Below are 11,892 nucleotides of genomic sequence, written 5' to 3'. Positions count from 1 at the left end.
GATAGATTAAGGCAATATATTCTACTAGTCTGGATTAAACTCATTATGTTTTGGAATTGGAGCCATATAACAAGTGTTGAGAAAGATACTATACGTTTTTAGTGAATGAACATTATACTGATCTTATACTTTGGATACTATTTCTAGAGCCCACAATTATATTTTGTAGAACTTTAAGAAATTCTTCTCTAAATTGATAGTCTTTCTACCTTTTAAATCACTTAAATTATCCTTTTTTAAATTTTGATGACTTCATTCCACTTTAACTTAAATTAATTGGAGCACTCTTAGTTTTCTCTTGTAACACCTTTGCTGTGTGTTTTCCAGTTAATTCTGTAAGTAAGATACAAAATCCTTTCTATCATCTGAAAAATCTCTACAGCATTCTTTCTTTTTATATCGTAGTATTTAGAAATATGTTGGAGAAACTGGAATTGACATGAGCGAGGATTTTGAGATTGGTACTGGGGTGTTAAGTATTGTGGAAAGAGACTCTGTAAGACCACTTAGGTGCACAATCACCTTAACCACTGACTGGATGTTGCTGTATATTGCAATTATACAGCCCCAAAAGATGGGAACAAAAATGGCTTCTGTGAAGACAACGGCTGAGTATTGGTGTTTGACCATATCAGAAACTTTCACTTGGGATAAACTCATCAGGGCTCCACACACAGCAACCTCTCTATGATGTATCACATGAGTTAGAGGTTGTTTTAGATAAATTGTTTGGTTTGACACATTTTGCACATTTGCATGTTCATGCTGAATTAAGCCAGATGGGTCAGCAGTATAGCAGAAGTTTACTTCTCCTGATCTTCCAGGGCCTAACATTCTGAGATCAGTCTTACCACTTCTCTATATCTTGGCTTTTCTCCACATCTTTCATTGCCAAAAGATGGTACTTTTATGTTCGGTGTTTGTTATGGCCATTCAACTGAAGTTTTCTCTTCTGCATATTTTGGCTGATGCCTTTCATGATCTGCCATACTCAGTTCATTTTTTCTCTCCCTTTTGTGCAATATGACCTTACATATTAAAAAGTAAATGTTATTGTCTCCATAAACTTATATAGTGTCATCTCTATCACTGGTGATTTTATGAATCAATTTCCAATTCTCACTATTTTGTTTGCCAGAATTATTCATAGCTTCCCAATTACCATGAAATTGGGTCATGGTAATTTCATCTTCACTTCATAATCTTTATTCTTATTTTATTCTGATGGTAATAACAAGAAAATATTTGTTTCAAAAATTCACTTATATAAACTAATCACATTACTCTTTCTCATAACCTTATGATATGGACAGCCTGATAGTAGTTGTGTTGTTGCCGAGATTGTTCTCTCTATGTAAAGTTTCTGTCATTTGATTCCACAGAAAATAATCAGGCACTTACTGCCATATGATAGGAATCATAATTCCATGCATGTGGGATTATACTATTGCTCATTTAACAGCTGACATACCACACACTTTATAATATAAATAATATGACAATATACTTCCCATTTATAATATATTTACTCCATGCTTCTATCGTTTTATTCACCGAATGAGTATAATGATTGTTGGCCTTGCTTTTCCTGCCCTGTAACAAGAAATAAAAGTGAAAAAATACCTTAAAACAGCATAACAACTGTAATACACATTATTCCAACACTTAAGCTATAGAATCACCTTAGTTCTGATGCAGTTTATAGTTGAGTTTCATCATCATCATCATCATCATCATCATCATCGTTTAATGTCTGCTTTCCATGCTAGCATGGGTTGGACGATTTGACTGAGGACTGGTGAAACCAGATGGCTACACCAGGCTCCAATCTGATTCGGCAGAGTTTCTACAGCTGGATGCCCTTCTTAACGCCAACCACTCCGAGAGTGTAGTGGGTGCTTTTACGTGCCACCGGCACGAAGGTCAGTCAGGCGGTACTGGCAACGGCCATGCTCAAAATGGTGTATTTTATGTGCCACCCGCACAAGAGCCAGTCCAGGGGCACTGGCAATGATCTCGCTCGAAAGTCCTTACACATGCCGCGGGCACATGTGCCAGAAAGGCGACGTTGGGCACAGGTGCCATCACAATTTCGCTTTCGCTTGCCCCAATAAGTCTTCGCAAGGTGAGTTTCGTGTCCAATAAAGGAGACGACGTTCGCACGGGTGCCAGTAATAACTAATAAAACAACATCCATGTCTTCCACAATACCTCATTGTATGCTGTTCTTATTTGTTTTGTTGCATCCTTGCCATTTCCCACTGAGCTTAAACTCTTCCTTTAATGTTGAATATATTTTTTGCACAAACTTTTTCATTTGTTCGACATCTTTAGAACAATTTTAGATGACACTAAATACTTTTCTTGGGAAAGTAGATGCTTTCTTTTTTGTTTTAGTTGAATCTCCTGAAAGAACTTGTATTAATTTTAATGACTGCCTGTGCAGAATAAGTTTGAAAGTTCTGAATTTTCTTTTACATGTGAATCAATTTTAGTATGCATATATTAAGGGAAATTTAATGTGATTTTGTCTACAAGCCAATACAGTGACTGCTCATAGTATTTTCTTGGTTCCTTTTCAACTTGGGGAACTAACCAAATTGTACATGTTTTCATTAACCTTGAAGCTTTATGCACTTTTCCTTTTTAAAGCTGTGACAGTTGTTAAAGTCAGTAGGAATTAAATATAGGTTACTATGCTACATTCATTCAAATATCAAGTGAGCAAATTAAGTATTGAATTTCTTTAAGAAGGTGGCAGATTACTGCTATCTGCAGCGGTATTTATTACAAGACATTTTTCAACAAACCCACAGCTCTTTCTTCCTCACTTTGTTACTGCATCAAATACTCAGATGCTAAATAGAATTAGAAATGTTATAGTTACAATATGTTATATTATTTAGATATTAATCAAAGGTATGTTTCTTTTCAAATACTCTTTGATGTATGAAATAAAGATTCAGCTTCTCTTTGCATTAAAAGAAGAAAATTTGTGGATATTTTCTAATTGTTTTTCAATCCATCATGTGTTATGTTATATCACTTTGAATAATATTAGGTATTATTCAATAAATATATCGATGTCTGGGATATTGTTATGGTTTCTTATATCTGCATAAGACTACAAATTTATGAAGTGATATATTTAATTGAATTAACTACTGTAACATAACAGATTACTTTTACTGGCCCTGGGGAGGTGAATGCAAATACAAAGTTTATCAAGAGAAAGATATCCCTACAACATTTATTTGAATATTAGTCAAAAAGGATTCAGATAACTCAGTTTATTTAATTATTTACTTTTTTTCTAGTTTAACTGATGTTGTGTTTGAACTCTTATCATTAAAATAAAGCATGAAGAAAAAGGGATTAGACAAGTTGTTGTTGTTGAGCCCCAGTTAAGCTTTAATCATGCAAATTTAACAGAGGTGTTCCAACTTTGGCCGTCCTGTCTTATTGTATATATAAGATTACTTTATGTTATGATTTTAAGCAATCTAAACCACTATTTCAAGCAGGTCAGGTGACTGCATAGAGACACTCATTTTGATTTACTGAGGCAAGTCATTATTATAAGAATAACAATGGGAGATGTGAATATATATAAATTTAAGTAAATGCAATTTAGCAATAGCAAGTACAGAAAATTAAATTGATACAATTTCTAAACACAATTAAGAGAGTGTGTGAGAGAGAGGTGTGTATGTGTTTGAGAGAAATAGATTGTGTGAGCGAGAGAGTGTATAGCTCTGCATTTAGTGAGTTGGGCTAATGTTGATCAGGGCTGACCTATTAGATGAATGATTATTCTTGGATGTGTTCCAGGTCAGAGCTGTATATGCAACTATGTGTGCAGTTATATGTCTTTGAGTCAGCATGTGAAAATGACTGCATAATATTCTACAACACAAATGGTTCAGATTATTTAGCACGTGCTTGATAAAAATGTTTTCTTGAGACACCTTGATACCATATCAATATTAAAGGGTGAATTTTACATTTGAAGAATGCTAATTTATTACTTAATACATTACCAAAAAGCTGATATCTATTTTTAGTAGTTTGTTAAAATGCTGTAAAGTACTTTCATACCTTCTCTCTCTGATTTCCCCACAAAGGATTTCATGAGAGTCAGGATCAGTATGGAAGCTGGTGTAGCAATGGCCTGTACCATTTTTCCAATATAGTTCATGCTGGCAACAGAGGTCATCTTGAAAGTAGTGATGAGTTGCCTGGCAGACCTTGCAAGTGGATACCAAGCACCCTTTCGATGGATGATTCACCAATTCTTTGCAGAAAGGAGGATGAAATATGTAAAATACTGAAGCAGATAGAAGAGTCAGTCTCCTAATCTAGAATGAACCCAAATGATTCACAAAGCCTTTCGGGAAAGGGAATGATAAAGTCATGTTCACTGTAGCCAACCATCTTATTCCAAGAATGGTTGAATAACCAGTCAAAAGCTTTGGAAGTTGGTATGATGATTCTTTGAATAATGCAAAGAGTGGAGAATGAAACCAAAGAAATGGTGAAGAAAAGATTGCAGGCTATTGATCTATACAAAGTCTGGTGTCCTGCCAGACTTTACTGGCCTGCAATATTAGCACAAGTATATTGGAAATGTGGGAAGCAAAGATCAACAAGTACATAAGAAAATGGTTTAGTGTCCCACCTGGTCTTACAGCTGTTGCTCTTTAATTTCATAAGAAGTGAACATGTCCTGAGCTCATGCAAAATGATACTAACCCAAAGGAAGTATAAATAGAAGCACAATCAATTGCTTAAAGTGATCATAGAAGGAAAAACTACACTTCCAGAATCTCCACTAATTTTCTATGTGGTATGAGACAGAAAATTGTGACCTGGAGGAATTACATCAGTTGGATCCTGGAATCATGGTTGACTGGATGGAGTGAATAACTGGAAAATGTGCAATAGACTTTCCTGAATGAAAAATTTATCAGCAAAGGTGGCATGAGAATACACTTTGTACTTTATTCATTTCCATCAAAACAAGTGGTTCTGAATGAACCCCTTGTACTATGTAAAATCAGAAGCATGCCAATTTATCCAATAGTTTGAGAGACTATTGTAAGCTAATGAGCTTACCATAGAGGTAGGAGTGAAGATTTTTCACATATCTGCCTATGATTTTATGAAACGGCTCTCAGTTTCTGGGGAGAAGAGAACCAGAGGGCATTATTTACTCTATATACAAGAGATATCACATAACAAAGTGGTTACAGCATCCATGGTAATTTGGCTGTGGAGGCACCTAGGCATCCAAGAAGGTGTAGGTTAGAACACAGCAATAGTATAAAATATGCAGCAGCAGAAAGGGATTGCTAAGAAACATGACTTGGATTTTGCCTGGTACCCTTAGAGTGTAAGGAGTCAAGGGCTGAAATACTTCTATAAAGAAGGTGGTTTCTGTTCTGAAAATCTGCTATTCAGCTCCTAGTATTTCTTTTTTACTACCTAGTATATGGAAACATGCATAGAAGTTATGAGCTAATATTCAATTCCTTCTCCATTCAGCTGTCTTATATCAATATATAACACACATTCTGAATTGACTTACATTCAGCTTATAAACACTGTAAATTTTTGCTCATATCAATGCTATATATACCTTTGTGTGTTTATGACTTAGTGTCTTTTCTTTAAAACCATCTGGTGTCACCCTCTCACATTTCAAATATATTATTTGTATCTACTTTTGTATATTTACCATCCATATTTACACCTCTACAGTAAAAACTATTTGTACTACTATTCCTTCCTAAATCATATTGTGTTAGCATTCCTGTCTATCCCTCCCCACCCCCCACCCCAAACATTAGCATTTCAAATATAAAAATCTCAACATTCTCATTCCTCCACTTATTTAGTTTTTCTGTAAAGTTAGTAGTCTTTTCCAGTCCTTTAGAAATAAATCAAGTTCATATTGTCCCATATGTACATTGCATGTTCACACATGCATGTAGAAGTGATAGTATTCTTTTCAAATAATGGCATGTAGGATCAAAATAGTTCATGGATACGACTATCAACTGGAAAAGATTGAATTCAAACACAACTGGCATTTGGGCATGTACTTAGGCAGGTATCTATTTATTTTAATTTACATAGCTGACTTCAATAAGCTGTTGAAGATATATGCATAATCATCCCATAATATTGGTTTCAAATTTTGGTACAAGGCCAACAATTCTGAACGAGAGGGTAAGTTGATTACATTGACCCTGGTGCTCAACTGGTACCTATTTTATCAATCTCAAAAGGATGAGAGGCAAAGTTAACCTCAGTAGGATGTGAACTCGGAATATTAAGACAGACAAAACATCACCAAACATTTTGCCCAGTGTGCTAACAATTCTGCCAATTCACCAACTTGATTATCTCATAATATTAACTGGGATGGATAAGAGTCCTTTGAAACAGTAATAACATGCTTTGAAAAGCATGTTATTACTATCTGAATAAGGTGAACATTTTGTTTTTATTTATTACTCACCAGAAAAGTATTGACTCAAAAGATAGGTTTATGATAAGATAATTAACAGAAACTAAGCAGCCAGAAAACTCAAGTTTGCTATTTACTCTTAGCTTATGGGAGGTAACTCATAAATCAATCATTCTGAATGGTAGAAACTAATTTGAGTTGATCAAGCAGCTCAAAATGTTGACATTGTTTTGAAGGAAGTCATTGGAACATATGATGAGAATCTAATTTCTCGTGAAACTTGATAAAATTCCTATAAAACTGTCTGAATTTCTATACAGAATATCTTGAACATCTTTCTTTTGTCAGCTTGCCAAACATTTCAGCCACAAAAACACGATGGAGTAAATAAAATATTCTGTTGATTCTTACCATAAGAAAATAATTGTGTTTGATGAGAATGCTTTTGAAAATAACTTGAGATTGAGATTGTTTATCTCAAAAACTACCTGTTCATAATTGCTCTTGTTAATTCTTCTTATCATGCAGTTTAGTCATTAGGAAAATTCTTATTACTCCTTAATATTTTCCACGTTGATTCTGAAGAAGTGGCTTATTATAAAAATGAAATGTAGATCTATTATCACTCACAAATTCTTCAATTTTTCACATTTTAACAACTATGAAAAAGAAAACAAAAAAAAATCTTCTTCCATGGTGCAATGATCCAATTAGTTGCAAATTAGCAGATTTTGTTTAACATTGAAACGAAACTTACTAAGAGGAAAGTTGCAGAAAGGTTATCTGACAATTTACTAAATCAAAATGGCTATCACAAAATCTATTCTATAACATGAATTAAAACCCACAAGTAGCAACTTGTAATAAACTCTAGTACTCAAACATAGTACCTATAATGAATGTGTGAATAAATTTAGTTTCATTAGAAGGTTCTGGTATGTTAAATTTATCTCAAGAGCCTTAAATTCTTATTCTGAAGAATAAGAATTTAAGACAAATTATTTATTTCCACTTTGCTTTTTAAGTGTAATCTGATGAGTATTTCTTCTTTACTACATCTACAAGTGTACATTGCTGTCCATTTATTTAATGATTTCATTACTAATTTGATAAGTGCAATGAAGTTGCAAACTTCATTTCATGGAGAGTGGTCTGGTATGGCTGAAACATGTCTGAAGTCATCTCTTGTACTTGTTGCTGTAAAGCTCAAAAAAATACTAGTCAATGACCAGCATTGTTTTTTTTTTTTTTCTCACTGCATAATTTATTCTAGTCAGTTTTTTAACACATTAACTGCCACATGTACCATCAGCAGTTCATCACAAACTTCACACAATTGTCAAATGCACTACTGGTGGCACATTTTCATAATTTGAGAAAATATTTCATTCTATACATTTGATATTGTTTTGAGACTATCTAAATAACGTGAATGCTAAATATTAAAGTTATGCCAAACTGTTATATTTCATTGTAATTAAACAATATGCAGTGTGACTGGAAATATGTGGCATCACTAGTAAGTTCCAGTAGCAATCTGTGGCAGTTAAGGTGTATAGTATCTAAATGTAGTTTATATTCTGAATATTTTTCCCTTTTCTGTACCTATTTTTTTTTTTTTTTTTAATAATAGTTATGTATTTGCTTTGGTCTATTCCACTTTTATTTATTATTCTCATTGGAATTATTATGGGTATTCATCAGCAGTATGGCACAGGTGGGGTTAGTTTTTTAAAGTTTTTGTGGTTGGATGCGCCTCCTGTTGCCAAAGCTTTCAACTAAGTCCTACAAAATGCAGAGATGCAGAATGCCTATTCTGAAACTGCGATACACATGACATTAATTTAGTTTTCCATTTTAGCACATTCTGGATATCTTTAACATAGATCTATAGTACAGTTCCTTTTTATAAATATATCTGCATCGCATTGGATTTTAGTAGACACTTGGAAACATTGGTTGTTAGATGTTCCTTTAGAATGTGATTAAAAAAAAACAATATTTTAAAAATGTATTAACATCATTATTGTTGCTTGTTCTTTTACTATAAAAGTTTTACTTGATATCAAAAAGTATCATTTAACACATTAAAAGGATTAGAAAAAGAGTTTAAAATATTTATGCTATTAACTTAATTTTCAATCACTTCTTAATGTCCCAGAAGAGTTAATAGCTTTGTCCAAACTGTAATAATATAGATTTTTAAAAATGAAAAAATGAATATAGAATAATTCAAATAATGAAACAGTAACAGTAGTAGTAGTAGTAGTAGCAGCAATGGCAGCAGCAGCACTAGTGTTAATAACATTTTGAAATGAAGAAACTATTAAGAATTGAGTGTGAATTTAAATAATTCTAGTGTCAGCTTTTATTTGATTTAATTTATTTTTACCTGACATTTTTTATATTGGTTCTTTGTCATATATCATAGGGGAGTTTTATTCCTTATCTCATAAAAGAATATTTAATTCTCTTCATTAAGTCAACAAAGTGAATTTTTTTTTAATTTGTTTTTAAAGACAGGCTGTACTTAGCCAACTTTATGGTCCCATTACTGTTTAGCTTGATCAAATATTTAAATTCCAAATTTGTAAATCTCTTCAGCTTTTTTCTGTTGTTTCAGAAATTAGATAAACTCTTTTTTTCTCTGTCTTCTCATTTTTGTTGTCACCTTTCCTACCCGTCTTGCTCTCTCACAAAAATATAAACATCTATTTTTCATTCAGTGATTTATTTGATTTTATAACAAATGGAATGTGAATATTTAAACTTCATTTTATTGTAAAAAGCATAACCTGATTCATTCAAAGTGTAGTATGTAGTTGCATTCATAAATGTAAAGTATCAGTTTCTAATGACAACGTAATGTGTAACTGAAAGAATTTTTTATAGTACAGGTAGTTGAATGCAAAAGTCAATATAAGATTTAGATTGCAGAAAAAGTATATCATCACAGTCATTCTTGCTATATTGTACATGCATTCTTTGAATAATTTGGACATTATTGTTACAATCATAGGAACAAGATGAAGTTATAGTTTCTTGTAATGAAAAAAAAATCTAAAGGAAAATGTTTGTTAGTAGATGCCCGTTATTAGAAAAGAAATGTTTTAGCAAAAGATATATTTTGTATGACTGGAAGAGATATCCATATATTGTGAATAACAAATTTACTCTTAGATAAGTGATATGTGCCTGGTATCCTAACTCTTGGTTTGTTTATATTAACAGTTCTGGAAGTGAAAATTTGAGATCAGTTTCACTTTGAATTTGAATTGTTTATGTATTGTATGTAGCAAATTAAAGTCTTATTTACCCCAAACTTCATACCAATAACCTTATTTTTACTGTTTAGCTCAGAGAATCTGGGTCTTTTATAGTTTTCATATATAAATTGAAGTCATCAGTGATATATTTACACTCTGGTTTTGACAAACTTATAAGCAGACCTAGATTTTCTCACTATGCTTGCCAGAAGAATTAAATCAATGGTGAAAAGTAATGGAGAGAATGAGTCTCCTTGGATTTTTATCCTGAGGAATTCCACATTTTCTGATGGTTCATTTCTGCATATTAATTCCACTTCCCATGATTTCATAGCTTTTTCTAAAAACCTGTTAATCGTCTCATTGCCCCCAAATATCCTCAGGCACTCCAAAAGCCAATAACATGGAATATTATTGTTGGCTTTCTTGTCTATCCAGCGAACAGCAAAGTTCTTATCTGTACCTCTCTTAATATCATGCTATCAATATACAACAGATTAGTAGCTCCTCTTACATCCTTTCTATATCCAGTTTGGTCTTCTGGTAATAGATTCTTCCTTTCCAGGAATTCATCTGCTGTGAGGCCAATTAATAATTTCCAGATTATTATTATTACTTTTAATAATATCAATAGCAGTAGTAGTAGTAGTAGTAGTAGTAATAATAATAATAATAATATGAAGGTAGTAAGCAAATAGAATTGTTTGAGAGTTGGACAAAATTCTTAGTAACATTTTTTTCTGACTCTTGACATTCAGTGTTCAAATCCCACTGAGGTCAACTTTGTTTTTCAACCCTTTGGAGTTGATAAAATAAATATTAGTTGAACATTGTGTGTGTGTGTGTGTGTGTGTGTGTGTGTGTGTGTGTTGTACGGTTGTTAGCCTTGTGCCAAAATTAGAAAGAATTTTTATAGTTGCTGCTGTTGTTTTTGTTGTTGTTGCAGTTGTTGTTGTTCATCTTCTTCCCATTATTATTATTATTATTATCATTATTAAGGCGGTGACCTGGCAGAATTGTTAGCATGTCAGACAAAATGCTTAGTGGTATTTCACCTGTCCTTACATTCTAAGGTCAACTTTGCTTTTCATCCTTTTGCGGGGTGATTAAATAAGTGCCAGTTGAACACTGGGGTCAATGTAATTGACTCATCCCCTTTCCCAAAAATTGCTGCCCTTGTGGAAAATTTGAAGCTATTATTATTATCATCATTAGGTGATGACCTAGCCAGGCAAAATGCTTAGTGGTATTTCACCTGTCCTTATGTTCTGAGTTCAAATTCTGCCGAGGTGAACTTTGCTTACATCTTTTCAGAGTTGATAAATTAAGTACCAGTTGAGCACTGGGGTTGATGTAATCGATAGTCCTCGTTTCCCAGAATTTCTGGCCTTGTGCCTATAGTTGAAAGGAATATTGCTATTATTAAGGTGATGACCTGGCAGAATTGTTACCATGCCAAGTAAAATACTTAGTGGGTATTTTGTCTGTTTTTATGTTCTTTCATCCTTTTGGGGTTGATGACTTAAGTGCCAGTTGAGCACTGTGGTCAATGTAATCGATTAGTCCTCTCCCCTAAGATTTCAAGCCTTGTGCCTATAGTGAGAGGCTTATTATTATTATTATTATTATTATTATTATTATTATTATTATTATTATTATTATTATTATTATTATTATTATTATTATTATTATTATTATTATTATTATTATTATTATTATTATTATTATTATTATTGTTGTTGTTGTTGTTTGTAAATCTATCAATATGTTTTTTTTCTCTCTGCAGGTAAATATTCTTTCTTATATTTCATCAAATTTGACTTCTACAGTGACGTGAGTATTTTTCATTTTCTTTAAATGAATGGTCATGTTTTGTATTTTTAGGAAGAAATTATAACTTGCAAAATTCACATTAAATTCATACTTTTCTCATGCTGGTCTCCATTCTAAGACTTGGATTTGCATTTAGATAATGATTATATAAGTTTCTGCATAAGCTTCATCTGTGTAGCACATGACTGCCATGTAACAGTGTGAATATCTTAAAACGATTTATTTCACTTTGACCAACTCAATTTTGTGTTTGTTTCTGCAACTTAATTTAATTTTGAAAATTCTTTATCCTTGAGGTTAAATACACCTATTTTTCTGTCA

The 11,892-nt window shown here is 32.6% G+C and overlaps 1 long non-coding RNA gene across 1 annotated transcript in view; it reads right to left on the bottom strand.

Annotated features, from left to right (window-relative positions):
- Window positions 1-251: 251 nt before the first annotated feature.
- The window catches only part of LOC128247566 (uncharacterized), a 64,246-nt gene continuing 52,605 nt past the window's right edge, over window positions 252-11,892 (bottom strand). Inside the window, exon 5 of the long non-coding RNA XR_008263887.1 lies at window positions 252-1,593. This is a non-coding gene — a long non-coding RNA (uncharacterized LOC128247566). The remainder of the gene's footprint in view (window positions 1,594-11,892) is intronic.

Source organism: Octopus bimaculoides, chromosome 4, assembly GCF_001194135.2.
Source record: "Octopus bimaculoides isolate UCB-OBI-ISO-001 chromosome 4, ASM119413v2, whole genome shotgun sequence".
NCBI lineage: Eukaryota > Metazoa > Mollusca > Cephalopoda > Octopoda > Octopodidae > Octopus > Octopus bimaculoides.
The sequence above is the reverse complement of the archived record's forward strand: the minus strand, read 5'-3'. Positions and strand labels throughout refer to the sequence as shown.